This window comes from Telopea speciosissima, chromosome 5 (assembly GCF_018873765.1).
Source record: "Telopea speciosissima isolate NSW1024214 ecotype Mountain lineage chromosome 5, Tspe_v1, whole genome shotgun sequence".
NCBI lineage: Eukaryota > Viridiplantae > Streptophyta > Magnoliopsida > Proteales > Proteaceae > Telopea > Telopea speciosissima.
In genome coordinates, this window is record NC_057920.1 from 43,439,641 (window position 1) to 43,465,034 (window position 25,394).

The window sequence follows — 25,394 nt, forward strand, 5'->3', positions numbered from 1 at the left end:
GGTATTCAAGGATGAAGTGGGTTATGAAGTATTTAAGTTTTGGATGTTGTGATAGTGGTGATTGGTTTGATGTAAACCGCTTCCTATTTCTGGTGCCTGAAGGATCTTATGTTGATTTCTCTTGAATCGATTGACAACAATTGGGTTCCTTCTGTTAAAAAAGTCAACCAGTTTTGTAGTATATTTTATGGTAGGCATTGGTTGTGGTTACACCATTATAGAAACCTTTAGTTTGATGTGTTAATGTCTTCTTTGATGTTGCTCTTAAGGATCTAAAATTTGAAATGATGCTCGGTTCATCGGATGATTCATTGTAATCAATACTTATTCCTTCATTCTTTATTTTTTTTTTATTTGATGTTTTTCTGGCTTTTGGGAGAAATTAGAGAGAGGGCAAGGTTCCTGTTTGAATGCTTCTTTCATTTTTATAAATAGATGTTGAGAATTACTGATTATCAGCTACAAATTCATAACCTAACTTGGGTTGTGTTATGTCGAGAAATCTCTAAGAGTACTCTTCTTATCTAATCACTTGCACAGAAGTAGAGGGGACATCAGAGTGCCGGTTTGCACCAGTAGGGGACTCTCCGATGCCTAAGTATGATCTCTCTGAGCAACAATTGAGGATAATTTCAGATGGGTTGTGAGTGATTATACTTGGGTATATATAGGGCTTGTGACAGGTAGAGGCGGTTAAGGAAAGAGTCCCCATATGGTGAGCTTTTGTCTTTTGTTGGTTGAGTCCTTTTAGAGATGTGATCCCGGATTCCTAGGGATTGTGGATGCCTTTATAGTAGCTTCTTTACAAGAGTATTCTCTCATAAGGAAAAGTTAATCCATGCCTACGTGGCTCCCATCGTTGTTTTTAGTAAGTCCCTTATTTGTAACAAGTCATGGAAGTGACTCATTAAATCTTTGGTCATCACGAGATCGTAATGCTCTATTGACGTGGCATGATCTAATTGGATGGTTATATTTAGGTATAACATAAGCCCCCACTCCATCAAAGCCAATAGGTTTTGTCGGAGTAAGTGTGTACAAGACCTTAGAACCTTTGGTCGTACGATCTTGTTATTGTTGGTGACTTTGTTCACACTCTCGATTAGTGGGTCTTCCTTTTATGCTCCCTACCGAGCGGTTTTACCTATCATGCTCTCAACCGATCAGTTTTACCCTTTACACTCTTGATCAAGCAGTTTTAACTATCATGCTCTCGATCGAGCGGTTTTACCCTTTACGCTCTTGACCGATCAGTTTCACCTATCACACTCTCGATCAAGCGGTGTTGCCCGTCATGCTCTCGACCTAGCAGTTTTACCTGTCATGCTCTCGACCGAGCAGTTTACCCTTTACACTCTTAACTGAGAAGTTTCACCTGTCACGCTCTCGACCAAGCAGTTTTTCCCTTGATGCTCTCGATCAAGCGGTTAGGTGCTTTCGTATTCTTCCTTTATGTCATGATTTCCATGACCAAGGCTTAGCCTAAGCCCCAGTTGTTAGCCCAGTTGTCATGGGGTTGTGGTGCCTATCTCTTCGATGGTTATCAGAGCCACCAAAATGGGGTTTTCATGCCACGTCGGACCACTGAGTGTGTGACACGTTGGCAGGGAACGTTTCTTGGCATACATCGGGGTTCACCTCTACTTCTTCATTTGTCAGAGTGAATACCTTTCCTTGTGTCCTATTGTCCCATGGCTGAAAAGGTCTAGCATAGGACTGATTTGGCGAGTAAGTGTTGTATCTGCGGTGCATACATTCCCTAGCCATATGTCCTGCTTTGTTGCACACATAGCATTTGTTGGACGGTTCGGCCGGGGATGAGACTTGGCTCACTTGGCTTGTAGCTAGTCGGGCTGGCAAAGCTACTGTTGTTGCTTGACTCGTAGTTGGTTGAGCAAGTTGATTAAAAGTGGGGCAGAAAGGGTTTTGACCCCCCATCTGACCTACAGTACAGAGTCGAATTAGGGCTCAAACTAGTTCCTCAAAAAACCTTGTTCGGCCAACCAAAGCTCTGGCAGTTATTAGGCCTCTTGCCCAATCCGGGCAATGTTGTAGCTTTCTCTTTTTCTTTCTCCTTCATTCTATCTTCCATATTCTTCACCTTGTCGACCATCTGAGCGTAATCCCAAATGTCCATAATTGACAGGACAGACCCGATCTCGGGCTTAAGCCCCTTCTCAAATTTCTTCGTCTTGCTTACTTCCCCCTTCAAGTGTTCCAGAGCGAAATGGAACAAATCTTCGACTCGTTGCTGATAATCCAGCACCGACTTGGTTCCTTGCACAAGTGCAGAGAATTCAGCTTCCTTTCTGTCCCTAAAGCTCTCTGGGAAGTAGTTCTTGAAGAAAACCTCCTTGAATTGTTCCCAAGTAGGATTTGGATGAGCGGATTCAAGACTCGGCTTGGTAGCTTTCCACCAGGCTTCAGCCTCATTTTGTAGCTGATTACCCGCACATATCAGCTTTTGCGCATCCGTACATTCAAGCACATCAAATGCCTTCTCCAGGGCACTAATCCATCCTTCCGGCTGCATTAGCTTCGAGTTCAACTTGGAGAACATGGGTGGTTGGAGTTTCTTAAACCTCTCCATCACTTTCGCTGTAGAGTTTTTTGTTAGGTGTTGAGGTATAAGTGGTGGAAACAGTATTAGCTGGTTGGGTGGTAGAGGTGGTGTTGCACGCTCTTGCATAATGGCCACAAATTGTGTAGATATTTGGCCCAGCAGTTCTTGTTGTTGCTGCATGGTCCGTATCATAGTGGTCATGAAGGCATTCACCTCACCGGCTGCTATACTGGCTGAGGTGTCGCAGCAGTGGCTTGAGCAGCCATTGGTGCCCTTGGCAAAGTGGCCAATACTTCAAAATTTTGAGCTTCGGTTTCGTCCGACATCTTAACATTTGGGAGAATTCGAGGGCGTCTTCCTTGACGACCACCTCGGTTAGTTCTCGTGTTGACCATGGCTGCTTTTCTGGAAAAAGCAATTCGTTCAATAATCCATCACTTCTTATCGGGGTCAACAAATAGTTCCTAGTTAACATATGTACATTACCTATTCCACAGTTCCAATGAACATTATGTTGTCATCCCAGCAAGGTGTTATTATTTGTTTAATATTCTGTTCTTGTTCTTTTAATTTGTTTTATGTTAGAGGGGTGTTTTATGCCATGTTATGCATGATGTTATCTTTAATTTAATTTAAATAACAATCTACCTAATTATGTACCTTTATCTAGCAGGCAAGTCTCTGCAACTGTCAATTGGTGATAACAGTCTACACGTAAAGATATGCTATGTTACCTCTAACCTCGTCTACTAGGGATAGGTAAACGGCTCGACCCAGGGGTCCACTAGTGTCTACAAGAGCTAAGTAAACTACCAACTGGTTCTTAGCAAGGGCTTGTACTCATGTATCCGGATCAATTTCCTCCTCAGTCGCCTAATATATCGCATGTTGTTGGGGTTTCCAAGCCCGAACAACGCAGCAGGGTTCTGCCAGGGAAAAGTACTAAGTATCAGGCCACTATGGTCACTTAATCACAAGAATTAAGTATAGTGCTATAGGTAAATTAAATGGCATGAGTAGGAAGTAAATAGGTCAGCTCGAGGTTGCACAAGGTGTCTTGGTACCTACGAGGTTCAAATTTCACTCGGCAGCCTATTAGGTTCTATTCCTAGTTGATCTAGGTTACAGGTGTGATAAGGTCCACGCTCCCTAAGGTTCCATAATTACATAATACAACATACCTACAGACCTATGTTCGAGTTTGCATAGCATCACTCAACCATGGTTCATGCACACATGGCAATAGGCACATAATATTTAATATTAAAAGCACACACAATTATCACTATATATATATATACGTACTTGTTTATATAAATACGAAAATTTTGCTTCCCACATGTCTTACCTCTTACCCCCATTAGCTTACCCATAGAGATATTATACAATTGTCGTGTTTAGCCAATAGGTGAATTATTATTTAATTAATTATATTATTATATAATAAAAAAATTTATACTCACATATTTATTTAATTAATGTTTTTAGGTCTATCATGCTATTTTTAGGTGAAACCCACAAGTCCATATGCTTTTATGTCAAAACAGCAAAAATTCATTCTCTAGACGATATCTCTGGGCGTTAGGCACATCGCCTAGAGAATCGGGGCCCAAGCTATATCAGTTCGAGACAGGTCATTTTCACCCCATTTGCTTCCTACAATCCCCCAAACACCCAAGGCAGTGCTCCAAGACTTAGTGTGACCACTTCCACACCAAATCCACTCATTTTCACGGGTCCCCCATGCTCCTACACAATCTAGGGTAAGTTTCTTTGGATTTTTCTCCCATTTTGGATTGTTGTTCACGATTTTCACTCCTTTGGCTTGGATTTGTAGATTTCTCTTGCCCTAACTTCTTTTATCCTTTCCTTTTTACAGCACCATGTCTACAAGATATAGTACGGCAAGGAAATCGGTGACACGCAAGAGTCTATGGTCAGATCTCGAGCCTTCCTCGTCCTCTACAGTGCCACTGGCCTCACCTAGAGAGGTTTTTTCCTCAGAGGATCCAGAATTCGATTGGTTCTAGTTTTCTAGGTATGAGCACTCCAGAGATTGGGTCAAGTTCAGCTCCAAAAGCATAGTAAATGGGAGATTGGTACAGGTGGATGACTTCCACCAATACAGTTTGTATTCTAGGTTTAATACCCTAGGTTGGGCATCCATGTTGTCACCCACCGAGCCATGTTACCCAAACTTGGTTTGATATTTCTACTGTAATCTAGTGCCATCCGAGGCATGGGAATTTGGTTCGAAAAGTAGGGTGAAGGGTGTGGATATTAGACTTACCACTGACATCTTGGTAGAGATCCTAGGGCTGCCTGACACAAGCGAGAGGTGTTATTATAAGCTCAGGATAGACATCTCAGATATGTTTTCTTTGGAGACTAGGAGGAGGGTCTTCAAGGCCTTGACTAGTTCGGAGAGGATCCCTAAGTTTGAGGCGGAATATAAGCCTAGTGCCCAAATTATTAGTAGATGCATCTCATATAACATCTACCCAAAGGGGGGGAATAGGGGTAGTATCTCTACGTTGAGGGCTTACATCACCTACTGTCTACTAGGAGCTGGTAAGGGGGTCCAGTGATCAACCTCCCATATCTACTTCTATAGGCCATGTTATACCATGTACAGAATCCTTCTGATGGGAACCTACCGTATGGGAAGTTCCTAACCTTGGTGTTTAGACATTTTGACGTTCCCCTAGATGGAGAGTACATGGATAGGGACAGGTCTAGACCTATTAGCAAGACCTCGATCCTAAAGATGAAAGTGCAAGAGGAACCTGAAGGTGATCCAGAGGAGGGTGATGAGACGGAGCAGGGACAGAAGCAGGAGCAGGAGATTGGACTAGAGGAGCAGGGTGACATAGAGGGGATTGGTGCGTAGTTTATTGATTTGCCCTCTTATGTGCTGACTGGTGCTATGAGTTCATAGATGTCGGAGTCCTACGGGTGGTCCGATATGATGGCACAGTTCCAGGGACTCCGTACTCAGCTCACAGATATGTCTATGAGGATGGATCAGGGCTTCTCGTCCTTGGAGGGGAGAGTGGGATCCGTAGAGCGGCGCTTGGATTTCTGAGACTCTTATTACCACATCAACTCTTAACAGTCTTAGCCTCCACCGAGTGATCTTCCCCCTCAGGAGTAGCTTTCCCTGCTCGAGCTTCCTTATGTTCAATCTGACTTATTTGATGTAGTTCTTACTTCTCTCCTTTTTTTTTTATCATGGTTTATGTACTAGTTTTTTTTTTTTTTTTTTTTGTCCTAGTAGTTGTAATTTGGAAATAGTACTTCCACTAAAACCTTACGTAGTGGCTTCGGCCACAGTTAAATTTTTAGTAATGTAAATATGCATTCTATCTTTTATTTATAGTTACCCCCTCTGTAGCTTTTAGTTATTGCATGTTTTATTATTTTTAATTTATTATTTCCTATTCTACCGTCTGTGAATGTAAAAAGAGCCTCACACTCTGATACCAAGCTCTGTCACACCCCAAACCACCCCCTGGGAGGATTAGGGAGTTGACCCGAATTGTGTAACGGCAATCCGCCAAATCCCACGGATATAGAAGTTGTTAATACATTCACAAACACACATCCATAGTATTACCAAATGTAAACTCAGAATGCTGCAAAAACTATATTTACATTAAAAGATGAATGAAGTGTAGCAATACAGGAAATGATGATATATACATAACTAGGTCTGATCATTCCCTCACATACCCACAAATAGAACAGTAAGGACTAATATATATACACCAGCTGATAAAAAGAAAATATACACAGGGCGAGGTAACTCAAGCCCCAAAAACAAAGAGAAAGACTAAAAGCAGAAAGAGGGATAAACTCCTGACAAAGTCAAAAAGGAGTTCCCAAGACAAAAAGCAGCATCAGCATCCACGTCAAAACCCTTCACGGGTCAGTCCTCAGTAGTCACCGAGAACACTCGGACCATTAGCACAACCTCCGTCGGGATCCACACCAATATGGTCATAACCACCAAGGCTCTCCTCTGGGTAATGAGCCTCCCCGCCATAGTGACATCTACCTGTACAATCATCTAATAGAAAAGCATATATAACAGAGTGTGAGCCCCACTGAGCCCGTGAGTAAAACATATCATCATGCATGCATATGCAACCACCATCATATGGATCCTATATGAAAATACAGTCTAGTTATTTATTAGCCACCTAACATCATAACTAGGGTAGGTTAGTCCTACTACAATCCCCAATACATGTATCCCTGGTGTGGGCTTTTAACCCCTTCTGGCGATACACCCATTGAGTTGTCGGAGAGGACCAGTTAGCTCCTACATTCGTTCACCAAGGTCAGTCCGACCAACCCTCAGTGATTAACCTGTGAGGTAACCATCCCTTTTCTCTTTTCTTTTCTTTTCTGGCTTAAAGCCCGGCATATAGCTCATAATCACATTTCTTTTCTTTTCTGGTTTTAAGCCCGGCATATAGCTCATATATACGGTCGCTCTCACAGGCACCCAACACCTTAACCCGTGTTGATAAGGGTGCATAGCATGGGTGATGAAACTCTAACCCCATGTCTATATGGCATCGTATGAGTCGAGCAGTGTCAGCCGTATCCCATACTATGAGCTACCGCAGGCCTCATTTCCAAGCCATCTATGGCATCTAGTCTAGCATTCATAATCAGCATGGAATATTCAAATAGAGTTGTTCAACAGTCACACAATATTGCATTATATTTATAAGACTTGAATTAAACATGAATCATAATATTAATGTTTATGAAAATTAGATTCAGCATATTATTCATGTTACATGTACATACATGATGACATTCCACTCACCTTGGCTTGGTTCTATGGGATTAGTTGCAGTTTCAGTTCTGGCTGCAATCTGGCAGTGCACCTCTAGCGCGGGGTCAATTCCTAAAGTGTTAGATCAGACATGTGTTATTTAATACTCAAAACTATTTTTGGGTGTCCTAGTGTTGATCTAGGCTCACTGGTCTGACTCGGTGCTCAGTCTGACATCATTTGGATTTCTCTAGGTCTTGCACTGGGCTTTGGGTCTATGTCCCGGTGCATCATCCGGAGAATGTGGTTTAGTATGGTATTTTACCACTGTAGTACATGGTTCATGGTCCCAACAGCCTTACAACACAGTCCTCAAGTCAGCAGTGCTACAGGACCAACACAGACAAGGTTTCCAAGCCCTGCGGGGCCCACTTGGGTACCCAAGGTACAAATAAATGTGGATAGATGTGGGGAGGGGTATTTTGGTCATTTACCACCTCCTTACACTGTTTACAGTCCATTGGTGGAAACGCCCAAATTCAGATCTGTAGAATTGTCATTTTTAATTCTCTGGGCCTTGCACTGGGTGATGTGTGCATCGCCCAGAGCCTGTTTAGAACGTGAACAGGCTCAATTTCTTGGGTTTTGCACCATAGGCAATGCCATGGTCAATCCCTTATGCATGTTAGGTCACTATGGACCTCATGTGGAGTAGTTTGCAGTGGTCCACATGGATCATGACCTGGGCCCACCACTTGGCAACCAGGAGCTGCCCAAATAGCCTAGTAAATAGTAACCCAGCTGTGTTCCAGCACATGGCCTTGGATTGGGCTGCATGCAAGGGTGATCCTACATAAATTAGGGTGGTCTGAGGCTGCTGTAACACAGGGTTGGGCTGAGAGCAACCTGTGTGCATAGATCCAAGCCCAGACTGCCTGTTCTTAGTGCAACAGTGCAGTGCAGTCTGGCACAGAGATGGATTTCAGTCCCAAGTATAAAACAGTAGTAAAAATACATGAATATCCCTCAGATCTTCCATGCAACATGTTTTCATGTTGGATTTGTGGTGGTACATGGCAGCCCCAGGTGATCTGGGCTGTCCATGACCAGATATGCCTCCAAAACACTGAGATCCATGGAGAAGAATAGTAACAGCAGTATGGCAGCATGTAGAGGTATAGTTTTTATACCTGAACTTGGCTTGGCAAGCTACTGGAGCAGAGCTTGGAGGCAGGGGTAAGCTCTTCCCTCCTTTTCTTTTCTTTCTTTTCTCTCTTCTCTTCTCTCCCATGAATTGAATAGTGTCATAAGGTTCTATTTTAGGGCTGAGGTCCCCTATTTATAGACCAGCCCCAACTAGGGCCTGTCTGGCAGCTTAGGTCCATTCCAAGAATGCATTTTTTAAACTAATTCTTAGTCATTCTGGGCAATCTGGTGGGGTCCATAAGGGTCCAGAGGTATGTGGTGGTTTCGAACACTCCCATCAACCCATGGAGGGTGCCCATGGCCAGTATGGGTTGTCCCCACACACCTGCTGATTAAAATACTCATTTTTTCCACTTTGGGTGATTCACTGGGTGATGTGTGCATTGCCCAATGCATCACCCAGAGAATACAATAAAACTGTTTCTCAATGGGGCTTGCACAGGGGCTTGGCACAAGGCTTAGGCCTTACACCTACACCTCACCCAGGGTAAATTGCACCCTTTCTTAGGTGTGGGCCCCACATTTATGGGGAGGAGAGAGAATACCTGGAGTTCAAGCTGTATATTATGCTGTCTACAGTGTAGTAGCATGGAACTGCAATCCACCTCCTGCAGGTATGTAGGAGGTCATTCTCATAGGCTCAGCTACTGATGTGATGCTTTAATTGGCCAGGGTTTCCTGTTCTTCATTCAAATTCCCAGCCAGTCAGGGGCAGGTTTGACATTCTCTCTTTCTGTTTTTACTAGGTCTACCAATTGATCTCTTCAAAACAGGAGGTAGCAAGGCAGTGTCAACTAAATTCTTGACATCAAGTAGTGGATGAATCATCTCACCATTGGCCATGAGATATCTCCATGTAGTTAGATATAGATCACAATACTCCAACACTCCTACCCTAGTCCAATTACTATTTGAGCCAACATGCTTACATGGCAATCCAGTTACTACCCTGACTCCATATTCACAGCTCTTGTTTCTTAGGTTAACCAGTGTGTTTGGGTGACTGGTCACAGGTTCCTGTCCTTCAGCCAAAATTTCAGTCAGTCAGGGGCAGGCTTGACATTTTTCCCCACCTTACAAAAATTTTGTCCTCAAAATTTTCTTACCTTATAGTTTGCAGAGTTGGGGATATTTCTCTCGTATTTCCTCATCGCGTTCCCACGATGCTTCCTCTATAGGATAATTTCCCCATCGAACCTTGACGAATGCGACCGTGCAGTTATAGAGATTATGTTCCTTTTTATCTAATATCTCCATTGGTTGGTCCTCGTAGGTCATATCTGCATCCAGTTGTTCCGGTTCAGCTGAGAGTACATGTGTTGGGTTGTTGATGTACTTCCTTAGCATTGACACATGGAAAACATCATGGACGCCTTGCAAGGATGGCGGTAGCGCCAGTCAATATGCTACGGGTCCCACTCTGTTGAGGACTTCGTAAGGACCAATATATCTTGGGCTTAGTTTGCCCTTCTTGTTGAACATAACAATCCCTTCATTGTAGATACTCGGAGAAATACCTTCTCTCCAACCCCAAATTCAATATTCTTCCTCCGATTGTCGGCATAACTTTTCTATCTAGATTGGGCCTCTTTAATCTTTTCTTTGATCACATCCACCTTCTCGCAAGTTGCCTGTATCATTTCGAGCCCAAGATACTTCCATTTTTTGACTTCGTCCCAATACAACGGTGTACAGCACTTCTGACCATATAAGGCTTCATACAGTGCCATGCCAATGGTGGAGTGGTAGCTATTGTTGTAAGCAAATTCCACCAGGGGTATGTGGGAATCCCAACTGTCTTTCATTTCTAGTATACAAGCTCTGAGCATGTCCTCTAGAGTCTGAATGGTTCTTTCAGATTGTCCATCCGTCTGAGGATGGAAAGTCGTGCTAAGATTTAGTTGAGATCCCAGTGCCTGTTGCAGACTCTTCCAAAATCTTGAGGTGAATCGGGGGTCCCTGTTGGACACGATGCTGACGAGCATGCCATGCAGGCGGACTACATTTTCAATGTATAGTTGGGCGAGCTTTTCCATCGAGTAGTTTATCTTGATGGGGATAAAGTGAGCCACTTTCGTCAGTCCATCGACAATTACCCAGATTGCATTCATCCCTTTTCTGGTGTTGGGTAAATTAGTCACGAAATCCATGGTAATTCTTTCCCATTTTCACTCGGGAATAGGGAGTGGCTACAATAACCCATATGGTCTGTGTCTTTTCGCCTTTATTTGCTGTCAGGTAAGGCATTCAGACACGTACAGTGCTACGGTCTGCTTCATTCCAATCCACCAATAATACTTATTCAAATCCTTGTACATCTTTATGCTTCCAAGGTGGATTGAGTAGGGTGAATTATGTGCCTCTCTAAGAATTCAGTCCTACACATCATAGTCACCAAGCACGCACAATCTATCTCTAAATTTTAATGCCCCATCGTGGGCCAACGAGAAGTCTGGGTCCTTGTGAACTCCATGCTTCACTTCCCAAATTATCTTGGCTAGTTTGGGGTCTTTGGGCTGCTTTTCAATTATCTCTTCCCGGATCGACGGCTGTATACCCATGGCTGCAAATTGCATGGCCGTTCCTTCGATCATGAGTTCTGGATTGAACTTCTGAGCTTCTTCTATCAATTGTTCACTAACAACCAAGGAAGCAAGGGATGCGGTTTGGGATTTCTTGCTTAATGCATCCACCAGTACATTGACCTTACCAGGGTAGTATTGAATCTCACAATCATAATCCTTCACCAATTCTAACCACCATCTCTGTCTCATATTTAACTCCTTCTAGGTGAAGAAATACTTCAGACTCTTATGATCGCTGAAAATCTCACTCTTTTCACCATAGAGATAGTGTCACCAAATTTTTAATGCGAAAACTACTGCAGCCAATTCTAGGTCATGAGTGGGGTAGTTCTTTTCGTGTTCCTTCAATTGCCTTAAGGCATAGGCAACCACCTTACCTTTCTACATTGACACACTGCCTAATCCTGTTCGGGATGCGTTGATGTACACTACTATGCCTCCGATGCCATTTGGAATAGTTAGCACTGGCGTCATCACCAATCGATTCCTTTACTCCTGGAAGCTTTTCTCGTAAGCGTCAGTCCACTCAAACTTCGGACCCTACTTTGTCAGTTTTATCATGAGTGCCGAGATGCATAAGAAATTCTCAATAAATCGGTAGTAATACCCAGCTAGGCCCAAGAAGCTACGGACCTCAGTGGCATTCTTCGAAGTCTCCCATTCGAGAACAGTCTTCACCTTATCTGGGTCTACCTTGATGCCATCTTTGGTGATGATATGTCCCAAGAATCCTATCTGGTGGAGCCAAAATTTGCACTTGCTGAATTTGGCGAACAGCTGGTGTTCCAGCAACCACTGCAACATGAACTTAACGTGTTGAGCATGCTCCTCTTCACTTTTAGAATAGACCAGAATGTTTTCGATGAATACAATGACAAACTTGTCTAGCACATCATTGAACACCCTATTCATCATGTCCATGAATGCTGTCGGGGATGTTGGTTAACCCGAACGACAATAATAAAAATTCATAGTGTCCATATTGAGTTCTAAACGCCATCTTATGAATGTCGCCGTTCTTGATCTTCAATTGGTGATATCCAGACCTAAGATCGATCTTAGAGAAAACTCTTGCTCCTTATAGTTGATCAAATAGGTCATCGATGTGTGGCAATAGGTATCGATTCTTGATTATAAGTTTATTCAGTTCTCGATAATCGATGCACAGTCGCATGCTACCATCATTCTTCTTCACGAATAGCATAGGTGCTCCCCAGGGAGACACACTTGGTCGTATGAACCCCTTCTTCAACAGATCTTTTAATTGGACCTGCAATTCTTTTAATTCTATAGGTGTCATTCGGTATGGTGCCCTGGATACCGGTGCCGCACCAGGAATCAGATCGATTGCGAACTCCATTTTATGATCTGGCAGTATCTAGGTCAGATCTTCTGGGAAAACGTCAGGAAATTCTCTAACGACGTCAAGTTCTTCCAAAGGCTTTATCTTTGCCTCAGTGTCCATCACTGTGGCCAAATAGCCCTAACATCCTTCGTTCAACAACTTTCGCTCGTAGAAGGCGGATATAGTTATTCTTTTGGACTTTTTCATCGGTTCACTTTGGTAGGTGAAGATTGAACCATCATCCAACTTGAATGTGATCTTCTTCTCCGCACACATGACATTTGCTCCATAGGTGGATAGCCAATCCATGCCTAGTATCACGTCAAAGTCCTTCATATCAAACTTGATCAGACGGGGAGTTAAGTTCTTCCCGTAAATTTCCACCAAACAGGGGTTGTAAACTTCCTTCAGGCTCACGACACTATCGGTTGGCATACTAACTACTAAATCGTGCCCAATGTCCCTTGGCTGAACAGTCATCCTACTCGCAAATGTGTTGGAAACAAAAGAGTGGGATGCACCCGAGTCGAATAACACTCACGCGGGGGCGGACGAGACAATCAGGGTACCTAGGGTTTGTATACAATAAGGATGCAATTAAGTTTTCTTGCATCTATAGGTTATTTCCTACAATTTAGTAGTGTTAGGTGAACTTACATGTCATCACCTAGGGATTTACCTCTGCTTCTTCATTGGTCAGCGCAAACACTTTTCCTCGCGTCTGATTGTCCCATGGCTGAAAGGGTCAAGCGTGGGACTGGATTGGCGAGTATGTGTTATATCCACGGTGTATGCATTCCCTGGCCATATGTCCGGATTTGTGGCACACGTAGCATCTGTTGGACAACACGGCCGGTGATGAGGCTTGGCTTGCTTGGCTCATTGCAGGTCGGGCTAGCGAAGCTACAGTTGTCACTTGGCTTGCAGTAGGTTGGGCAGGCCGACTGTAAGTGGGGGAAAAGGGGTTTAGCCCACATCTGGCCGACGATACTAAGTCGAGCTGGGGCTCAAACTAGTTCCTCGAAAAACCTTATTCGGCCATCCAAAATTTTGATAGTTGCTTGGCCTCTTGCCCAGGCCGAGCGATGCTGTAGCCTTTTCTTTTTCCTTCAATCTATCCTCCATAATTTTTGCCTTGTCGACCATTTGAGCGTAGTCCTGAATATCTAAGATCGATAGAATAGACTCGATCTCTGGTTTGAGTCCTTTTTCAAATTTCTTTATTTTACTAGCTTCCCCCTTCAGGTGTTTCGGGGCAAAATGGAACAAGTCTTCGAACTGTTGTTGGTAGTCCAGCACAGTCTTGGATCCTTGCACGAGGCCAGAGAACTCAGCTTCCTTCTTGTCTCTAAAGCTCTCAGGGAAATAATTCTTAAAGTAGACTTCTTTGAATTGCTCCCAGGTGGGATTAGGGTGAGCTACTTCTAAATTAGGCTTGGTTGTCTTCCACCATGCTTCTGCCTCGTTTTACAGCTGATATCCGGCACATATCAGTTTCTGTGCATCCATACACTCAAGTATGTCAAATGCCTTTTCCAAGGTGCTAATCCACCTCTCCGGTTGCATTGCCTGAGAATTCATCTTGGAAAACGTGGGCGGCTAGAGCTTCTTAAATCTTTCCATTACCTTTGTTGTAGAGTTTTTCGCTGTATGTTGGGGCACAGGTGGTGGAAACTGTATGGGCCGATTAGGTGGTGGTGGTGGCACTACTCACTCTTGCATCATGGTCACGAACTGTGTAGACATTTGGCCTAGCAGCTCCTGTCATTGTTGCATGGTCCGCATCATGGTGGTCATGTTGGTGTTCACCTCTCCAGTTGACATACCTGGCTAAGGTGCAGCAGCAGTAGCTTAAGCAGCCATTGGTACCGTATTTGGGACGACTCGTGGTACCCTCGACGAAGTAACTGATACTTTAAAATTCTGAGCTTCGGCTCCGTCTGATAGCTCAACTTCTGGTACAAATCGAGGGCGTCTTCCACAATGACCACCTCGGTTGGATCAAGTATTAACCATGATTGATTTCTGAAAGAAGCCTCATGTTCAATATTCTCATACCCTTATCAGGGAAAATTTTACAATTTCTAGCTACCACATGTACGTTGTCATTTCCACAATTCCAGTGTAGTAATGTTAGCATTCCAGTAAGAATTGATATTTGGCAATTACCATTGCTAAGAATTTTTATATATATGAAGTGTTTTATGCCATGATATGTTATGCATGATGGCCATTGTTTGAGTTTAAAAATTATCGCAAGCATACGGGTCAATCGTAGCTACGGGTCGAACACGAGGAGATATACGCCACTCTATTTAACTAACTTAAAAGTAATGCAAAGTGAACCAAATTAAAGTGTTAAATTAAACTAATTAAACTAATAAAAATTAATGCATCCTAACTCATAAGCATCTAACAAAATTAAGGGATTAAATTGGCGTCCTAACACATGAGCATCTAACCTATCAAACTAAAGCGAAGTGAAAGGAATAAAATTGCGGCCACACATAATATCCACATAAAAATAAATAAGGGAATAAAAGTGCATCCACAAACCACAACCATAAAAAAAAATAAAAGAAATAGAGGGAGAAGAAGATAGAGAGAGATAGAGGAGAGGGAGAATGAGATTAAGGGTTTAGAGAATGAGATACCTTGATGTGCTTGAATAAACTTACCATGGCTTCCTCTTCTAAATCTCCAAGTCTTGTCATCAACATAGGAACTTAGACTAGGAAGCTTTAAACTAAAACTATTACAAACATTAAACTAGACTTATGAAATCAAAACTAAGAACTTGAAAGAACTAATCTTATGAAATCAAAACTAAAAACTAGAAAACCAAAAATCACAATTTAGAAGGAAAAGAAGAGAAGAAATTTCACTCAAAATTTAACTAAAAACTGAATTAAAACTAAACTAAAACTAACTTAAAAACTGAACTAGAACTAACTTGTTACAAGCCAAAGGGCAAGGGGTATTTATAGGGGGAAGAGAGGAGAAGAGAGAAGAGGGAAGTGTAGGAGAAATATTCCCTAAGAAAAAAGAATATTCTCTTCTCCTTCCTCTTTTGCAATACTTGACTCCCAAGAAAAAAAGAAAAAATGGAAAGAGGGAGAGAAGAGAATATTGTTTACATAAACCTTCTATTTCTAGAAAAGTAAATTTCTAATTCTATATTATGCTTCCTTTTCTTTGTAGATATCTTCTCCAAGCAATAAAATCAAAGCATCTTTGACTTTTCAACCTTCCATAGATGAGAAAATATCTTTCAAAATAATTCTATCCCAAGTAGAATTTCAGAAGTGCCCTTGAAAAGTTGGAGAGAGAGAGTGATGACTAGGATTCCACTCAAAATTAATGAAATGCCAAATCTATCCTTCAAAAAAACGTGGAGCATGGGGTGCTTATATACGCCTCACCATTGTGTTCCTTGCGAAAAATCACCCAAAATAGACCCAAATTTCGTCCAATTTAGAGTTCGAGAGCCCAAGATATCTCAAGTTGAAGTTGGACTGTCCAGAGCCTTCCAAATGGAATCTCTCGGCTAACAGAAAAGTTAACTTTTGATAATTTTGCTAAAGCCCCTCGAATCCGAACTTCCTCTTTACTTTGTCCCCGGCCGATTTTCGATAATTATAAACAAACCCCTATAGACCATTTTCGCACGTCATTACGGAAACGGCCATAACTTCTTTGTTTCAACTCGGAATCAAGTGTCGTTTGAACCGTTACGAAGCTGACTCGATGGGCTACCCATCCATACTATTAACACCTCAAAATTATGCTAAGGATCCCACTATAATCACATTCAAATTTGATTGATTGACGTGATTCTTTCAGTGCTCAATCCAAACTTTTTCTCAACTCCTGGGCACTTCAGGTTATTCTTAGCATCTTTTGCTCCATTTTCATAAAAATTCACCTAAAACCTAAAAAGCACAAGAAAGCACCAAAGTAACTCTGTCCAATATGGTAAAATATATGCTTTATGCCCTAAGATTTCACACATAAATGTGCTCATCAGCCATCTAAAGATTTATATTAGAGAGTAGTTATTTAATCTATACTTGTGCCTAGCACGCGAGTCTCTCCAACTTCTTCCCGATGATAAAAACCTGTATGTATAGGTATCCTATATCACTCCTAACCTCATCTTCTAGGGCAAGGTAAATGGCACGATCCTCTGCACCACTAGTGTCTGCAAGTGCCAGGAAAACAATCAGTCGTTTTTCTGCCTGTGACTGAATCTCTCGAATCCAAGCTAATCTCTTCCTCAGTCGCCTAATATAGAGTATGTTGCCGGGATCTCCAAGCCCGAACAACACAGTCAGATCCTGCCATGGAGAAGTTCTAGGTATTAGGTTTCTATGGTTACTTATCTCATGATCATACTTAACACCATAGGTGATTGAAATCATAGTCAGGAAGTTAAATGGATCAGCTCGAGGTTGCACACAATGCCATAGTGTTCTATTGGATCTAAGACACCACTCAAGTAGGGGTATGCGCACTGTATAAATTTTCTTATTTCGTTCTGTATCCTATTGTGTTTAACCTTGGTTTGGCTAGGCTACGAGGAAGGTATGGCCTACATGCAGGCTTAGTGTTATATGTAATGTCTAAATTCCCATAATTCCGCAACCACACATTACCATTCATGCCTATATATCTATGTTTAAGTTTTCACACATCACCCACACAGAGGTTCATACGACAAAGGTTATACACATTACTTCATACATAATATCTATGCCCAAATAGGTTGAAAAAAGAAAAATAAAATTTTCCTTGTCTTACATCTGCCTATTTACTTATCCTACATTATATGTATATTTGAATGTTATTTATCATTATTATTATATTATTTTATTAATTTTTTTTTTTTAGTTTACTCACACTATCACACAAATGCCTTAATGGTCTTAATTATACCATTACCATATAGGAGACATAAGCCCATGTGTTAAAAATGTCATATCTGTTGAAATTCCATGCTTTGGGCGTTTGGCTCAATTGCCCAATGCATCGCCCAGAGAATCGGGGCTCAGGTATAGATAGTTCGAGAGCTCACTAGTTCACTCCAAATTTTTTTTTTGAGAGCTCCAAACCACAAGGGCTATGCTCCAAAGGGTTCCTAGGCTATTTTTCCACCAATTCCAACCATTCAATCGAGTCTCCCACGCATCTACACGAGTCCTAGGTAAATTTCTTCACACTTTTGCTGTTTTTAGTATTGTTGTCCCCATTTTCTTCCTCTTTTTGTTGGATTTTCCTATTTCATGCCCTAATTTCTCTTCCCCTACTTCTTGCCTTGCTACATCCATGTCTACAAGTGGCAGACACAGCACGGCAAGGAAGGCAGTGACCCGCAAGCGCCTGCGGTCAGACCCACTGCCATCCTCACCATTGGTAGTACCCTCTCCATCAACCAAAGAGAATTCCTCATCCGAGGAACCGAAGTTTGACCAATTCTAGTTCTCCCGGTATGAGCACACGCTAGATTGGGTGAAGTTCTATACTAAGAACACTGTGAATGGTAGGGTGGTGTGAGTCGATGACTTCCACCAGTATGGGCTCTATGCCAAGTTCAATGCCCTAGGTTGGGCACCGATGCTATCTCCTACACACCCATGCTACCCAAACCTGGTTCGATATTTCTACTATAACCTTGTACCGGTCTGGGGTGCAAGGGTTTGGATTAGAGAGCAGAGTTAAAAGGGTAAACATAAAGTTCACTACAGCCATGTTAGCAGAGATTTTGGGACTGCCTGATACAAGCGACAAGTGCTATTATAAGCCTAGGATGGATATTTCTGATATGTTTTCTTTGGAGACTAGGAGGACAGTCTTCAAGGCTTTGACTGGAGCTGAAGGAATTCCAAAGTCTGAGGGGGATTACAAGCCTACTGCCAGGATTATTAGCAGGTGCATCTCCTATAACATCTATCCCAAGGGTGGGAACCGGGGTAGTATTTCTATGCTCCGGGCATACATTACCTATTGCTTGCTGAGGGCCGGCAAGGGGGGTCCAGTAATCAACCCCCCTTACTTACTGATGCAAGTATCATGCCTAAAACCCATCCGATGGGAACCTACCCTGTGGGAGATTCTTGACCCAAGTGTTCCTATATTTTGGGGTTCCGCTTGCTGGTGAGTACGAGGGAGGTGATAGATCGAAGCCTATCAGTAAAACCTCCATCTAGAAGATGAAGATGCAGGGGGAGCCAGAGAGCGACTCAGGGTTTAAGGAGGAGATGGAGGAGGGACACGAGGCAACAGAGGGAGCTGGGTTAGGTGAGCAGGAGGGTGATTTGGTGGATCCTAGTACACAGTTTGGAGATCTACCTTCCTATGGCCCGACTGGAGCTTCTAGTTCTCACATGCCTGAGTCCTACGATTGGTCTGACATTATGGCATAGTTTCGAGGCCTCCACACTCAGCTTGCCCAGATGTCGACACGGATGGATCAGGGTTTCACTTCCCTGGAGGAGAGAGTAGGTTCCCTGGAGCAACGCCTCGATTTCTAGGATTCCTACTACCGGGTTGACTCTCGACAGGATCGGTCTCCACAGGGTGATGATCCTCCACAGGAGTAGTCCTCCAGCTTTAGTTTCACATCTAGGATTTGGTCTTTTTATTCCAGTCTTACTTTATGTAGTTTTTTTTTTGTCATGGTTTATGTACTTTTTTTTTTTATTTGCAGTTTTTATCTTTTGTTTATTTTCCTACTGGCTGTATCTGGAAGTAGTACTTCCAATAGAACATCTATGTAATGGCTTCCGCTATGGTTTTAAATTTTTATATTATAGCTTATTGTTAATGTTCTGTCTTTCTTTATTGTCTATTATTCACATTTGCCCCTGTTAATTTAATTATTATATGTTTTACTTTCTTGCAAGTTGTTAATCCTATTTCGTTGTCTATGAATGTAGAAAGAGCCTCTCGCTTTGATACCAAGCTCTGTCACACCCCAAACCACCCCCTGGGAGGATTAGGTAGGTGACCCGAATTGCACTGCAGTAATCCGCTAAACCCCAAGGATCTAGAAGCAGTTAATCCATTCACACATACACACAGAGTAATACAAAATGTAAAACACAGAGTGTTGCGGAAAGCTATACTTACATTAACTTAAAAAGGAAAAAAAAGGAAGGAAATACATCAATAGTGTTTTTAGTTTATTCTCTCTCTCACTCCCAAAACATCAGCAGCGCTTCTAACTCTATTAGACACAGCTTTATACAAAAGAATATAAACAGGGCAAGGCAAACCGAGCCCCAAAAACAAAGCTGTAAAACAAAGGGGGAAACTCCAACAAAAACAAAAGGAGTCCCACAGTCAAAACAGAGTCAGCTGCACCCCTCATAGGTCCTCATCAGCCACCACCGAAAATACTCGCACCAGCGGTATGACCTCCGTTCGGGTCCATACCAGTATCATTATAACAACCATAGCTTGCCTTCGGAAGATAAGCTTCCCCGCCACAGTAACATCCACCTGCAGGATCATCTAACAAGAACATATATAACAGAGTGTGAGCTCCACTGAGCCCGTGAATAAAATATCACCATGCATGCACATGCAAGCACAACCATATGAGTCCTACATGAAGTGCAGTTCATTTTATTCACTACCCACCTAACATCACAACTAAGGTGGGTTAGTGCTACTACAATCCCCAATACATGTATCCCTTGTGCGGGCTTTTAACCCCTTCCCTCGATACACCCATTGAGTTGTCGGAGAAGACCAGTCGACTCCAATACCCCTTCCCAAGGTCAGCCCGACCGGCCCTCTGGATTAACCTATGAGACATCCATCCTTTCTTTCACATATATCTCTCCTTTCTCAGGCTTATAGCCCATAACCACCTTTCCGATGCATAACATTTCTTTTCTTTTTCTTTTCCTCTTTCATATGGTCACTCTCACAGGCATCCAACACCTTAACCCCTGTTGGCAAGGGTGCGTAGCACGGGTGATGATACTCTAGCCCAATGCATCTATATGGCATAGTATGAGTCGGGTGGTGTCAACCGCATCCCATTCTACGGGCTACCACAGACCTCATTTCCAAGCCGGCTACAGCATCTAGTCTAGCAATTCACATACAGCATTCATTGCTCATTCATAGTGTTCACCAATCAAGCATTCCTTTATTAACAGAATTCACAATAAATGAAATAAGAAAACAATGTAATAATATTATTATAATTTGTTTTAACATATTAGTCATGTTACATTTACACACAAGGTGTAATTTCACTCACCTTGTTCTGGTTCTACTGGTTCAGCTGTCGGTTCTGTTCTGGATGGTGTCTGACTGTGCACCTCGAGCACGGGATCAAAACCCAATTTATCGGATCATAAAAGTGTGTCAATTAATATTTAAAGTTACATTAATGTCCTAGGGTTGGTCTAGATTTAACTGGACTGACTTGTGTTTACACTGGTATTTTTTTGGATTTCTCTGGGTCTTGCACTAGGCTTTCGGGTCTATCTCCCAGTGCATCATCCAGAGATGTGGAATTTATCTGACTTGGTACCCTAACAGCATAGTCAGCCAAAACATGGCCCAAACAACCATCCAGACCTATGCCAAGGTCAGCAGTCCACCTGAAACCAATCTTGGGCATGGTTACTTGGCCCTGTGGGGCCCACTTGAGTGCCCAGGGTATGGATGACAGCAAGGACAAGTGGAGAGGGGTATTTTGATCATTTACCATCCCATCACACTGCCCATGGTCCACTGGTGAAGGTCCAAAAAGGCAGATCACAATCTAAGCCCAGTTTATATCTCTAGGCATTTCACTGGGTGATTGGGAATTCGCCCAGAGCCTGTTTGACACGGGATTAGGCTCTTTTTGTTGGATTTTGCAATTGGGGCTGCTATGATTTCGATCTAGGATGCATGAGGGATGATCATGGACCATAATTGAAGTAAAATCCATTGGTCCAATCTGTTTTGGGTTTGGTTTTTCCATTTGGAAGCTAGGAGGTGCTCTGACAGCATAGAGAAGGTTGTCCAGGCTGAGCTTAGGCTCATGGATCCTGATTGGGCTGCATGCAAGGCCTGTTTTACGTATGTTTTCATGGTAGGACACTAATCCTATGCTAAGATATGCAAGGATCACCATGCATGCAAAGATCCATGCCCAGACTGCCCATTCAGGGTGCTACTGTGCAGTGAAATCAAGCACAGAGACTGACTTCAGTCTCAGCTGCAGAAACAGCAGCATAACTGGATATATTATGATCAGATCTTACATGCAATGGCTTTGCATGTTAGATCTGATGCTTCCCAAGCCATCCCAGTGATGTTCTGGGCATTACAGGTCAGAGGTACTACCATAAGAGCAAAGATCAGAGAACCAACACAGAGAACAGCAGCATACAGAGATTAGGATCATTACCTGGAGGTTGTATGCAGCTGGATCAGTGCTCAGTAAGCAACACAGGTCTCCTCTCCTTCTTCCCCCCTTCTCTTTCCTTTTCTTCTTCTTCCTTCTCCTTCTCTTTCTCTTTCTCACTTTCTCCCTTTCTATCTCAGCTACAGCAGCGAGGACGAAATAGGAAACTACTCCTCCTATTTATAGAATTGGGCTGACTAAGGCCTGTTTGGCCTTAGGGTCCCTTTCTCAAAAATGAATTTTTAAGTGCATTCTGGCTGCACTGGTGGGGTCCACATGGTTCCAGGGGTGGGTAATGGTTCCTAAAATTCTCATCTACCCCTAGAGGGTGTTCATGGCCTGTATAGGTGGTCCCCACATGTTTGGAGTCCAATTAAATAGTTTCAGCCACTTTGGGCAATTCTCTGGGCCTTTGGGCAATCACCCAGTGCATCACCCAGAGAATATAGCATTGTTGTATAGGCCTTGTGCTTGCACAGGTGCTTGGCCTATTGCTTGGGCATTGCACTAGCACCTCATCTAGGGTTTGACACACATTTGAATAGGTGTGGGCCCCACATATATGAATAGGAGAGAGAGAGAGAGTACATGGGATTGATGCAGTACATCATGCTGTGAACAATGTAATTGCATGGGTCTACAACCCATCTTCTGACAGGTATGTAGGAGGACATCCTCGGGGATTCTCCACTGTATTCAACCACTAGAGTGATGCTCCATAGTGTGTTTGGGTGACTGGTCACAGGTTCATGTCCTTCATCCAAAATTTCAGTCAGTCAGGAGCAGGCTTGACATATATCATTTATTTCCATGAACTCATCAAACATCTTTATTATGTCTCTGTCACTCTGCATCTCTACATCTTTCATGGATGTTGTACATTTCACTGTAAAGTTGACAGATCTTCCCTTGAGTATATTACTCAAAACTGAGTTGTATATATCCCCAATCATCTCAAGATAACCAAACCTATCCACATCTACCAATTTAGATTCAGCCCTCACATAATGATACACCAACATGTAAACCTTATTAGCCATTCAACAAATTTATGCCTGTAATCATAAACAAAATTCAAGTGCTTAACAAAATATTAGATTTAAGCATTAAAGCATATAGTTTAACAGATTTAACAATTTAACAAATCAATGTCTTCAAGCATGAACACAAATAGTTTAAAAAATTAGTGGCTTCAAGCATGAACACATAAGTGAAGGGTGGGGGTTGGAACAGACAAATTCAAGTCTTTGGGTTGGGTTTAAGCAACCTACCAAGCCAGCCAAACATGCCCAGTGTCAATATATCCCAACCAAAAGCCTAATGCACTAACCCATTGAGTCTCCCCAGAGTCACTCACAGTCCCATGAAAATGAAGAATTATATGTGAAATAGAAGGATACTGAATGTCACATGGCCAGTGAACATCTAACAATAAAGTTGATCTTGGTGACATGATAAGTAAAAATTTCAAGTGAAATTAAAGGGATGTTGCATTAAAGCTCAGCAACTAATTGAACCAGAACATGATCCCAAACTCCAAATATGATCCCTAAACCTCCAGATTAAGCAATAATCACATAAAGAAATATGATCCAAACCTTTAGATTAAACCAAAATCATAACAATTTGAACCAAATGAATAACAAATTACATAAACCCTAAACCTATTTAACATTAATCCTAAACCTATTTCACCGAAATTAAACTTTACATTACAGATTCACAAAAACTAAAAAAAAAAAAAAAAAAACCTACTTTATCATCGTTTCAGTATACACAATAACCACAATGAAATAGACCTTCATTTGTTATGGGTTTTCACTTACAGTATAGATGAGGTCCTCTGATAGTGAAAGTTGTAGTAATGAGATGAAGACTTGCAGGTTTTCGCTTCAATCGTCGGTCCTTTCTTCTCCAAGAACAGCAGCGAAGATGAAGTGTAAGAGTAAGAGGAGATCAGTTCACTCACCTGGTCGCAAAGATGAAGTGCAAGAGCGAGAGGAGATTAGTTCCTTCACAGGCCGTGAAGATGAAGTGTAAGAGAGGAAGATGAGTTGCAGGGTTGAGTTGCAGATCTGAAGCTTGAATCCCTCTTTTGCCTTGCTCTAACGGTCATATACCTAAGTGAGGTCAAATGGATCATTCTACCCGATCAAGGGGCAGAATGATCCATCAATGTTCAAAAACTGTGATGGATCAATTATAACATAACATCTTTGTCTAACAAAAGGGACTATAGTGGTAATTGTTTGGAAAGCAGGGGTGCACGTGAAATTAGTGAAAGTTCAGGGGAGCATTTGTACCTTTGGCCATTTTCAGGGGGCATTTGAAAAAAAACCCGAAAAAAAAAATATAAATGACAAAATTTAGTTCACAATTAAATATGAAGAAGAATCCACATAATTCACAATTAAATATGAAGACGAATCCACATAATACCCAGTTATAACCCAATGTAAGAAATGCACCCATCAACCCTCCACTTGTTTTGTGGCTGAAAGTACAACACAATAAATCTACTTTTAGATGCGAGCCATACAATTGAGATGTGCCACAAATTTGACATGCAGAAAACTCAGACGATGTAGGAGTGTCAACAATCAGACCGATCCAAACTGAAACCGATCAACTAAACTCCTTAGCCATTCAGTGTTGGTTTTAATTTTTAAAACCCGCTAAAAGACCAAAATCAACCAGACCGATGGATAAAATATACCAGAACCGACCGTTAGGACTGAAACCGGGAAAGAGAACAGATAAAAACCCAAATAAAAAACCCGATAAAACCAATACATTTCATTTTTTTTTCCTTTCCATAAATGAAAAAACGGAGCCAGACCAATAAAGAACGGGTATAGGAAACTGACAACAGAGACCAATAACTACCAGTTTGGTTTTGTAGCTCAAACATCTTATTGGTCCAGTTTCAGTCTAACCATTTCATACCCCAAGATTGACCAAATCAGGACTCTATACGGCAGCAGCCTCCCAATGGTCACCCACCTAAATATCCCTCTCTGTGTAGAAGCCAGTTGCCAAATATAAAATAACCTACATAAATAGAGTATCTAGTTTGTAATTCTGAATTTAGTGACAATTATGTCATTAAAGTCATACTTCAGAACATTAATTTTTAAGTACTTCATGCATCTACTATGCTTCCAAATCAGATTTTCCCCAGGCAATACCCAGACAGAGTACCACTTTTTTAGATTTAAAAAAAAAAACAAACAAACTCAAGATGCTTGAACCAAGCAGCTAATAACAACAAACTCAGCCTTATCCCAACTTAATGGGGTCAGCTACATAGATCCAAACAAAATAAGATACATAAAACTGGGGTCTAAACAAAAAATGAGAATAAAGAGATGAAAAATGAAATATAACATTCAAAAAATGAAAGTAACAGGAAAAAGGCAAGAATCAGACATAGTACCACTATCACACTGTTGAACCAGAAGCAAGAAATTTCAGTAACTTTTTTTTCACAAATG

The 25,394-nt window shown here is 42.0% G+C and overlaps 1 long non-coding RNA gene across 1 annotated transcript; it reads right to left on the minus strand.

Moving 5' to 3' along the window:
• Positions 1–288: 288 nt before the first annotated feature.
• On the minus strand, positions 289–21,509 carry LOC122661219. The gene is made up of 3 exons (XR_006332849.1): positions 21,499–21,509; positions 13,475–13,478; positions 289–459 (listed from the first exon to the last, which is right to left on the minus strand). It is a non-coding gene; the product is annotated as an uncharacterized LOC122661219 (long non-coding RNA).
• Between the last annotated feature and the right edge of the window lie 3,885 nt (positions 21,510–25,394).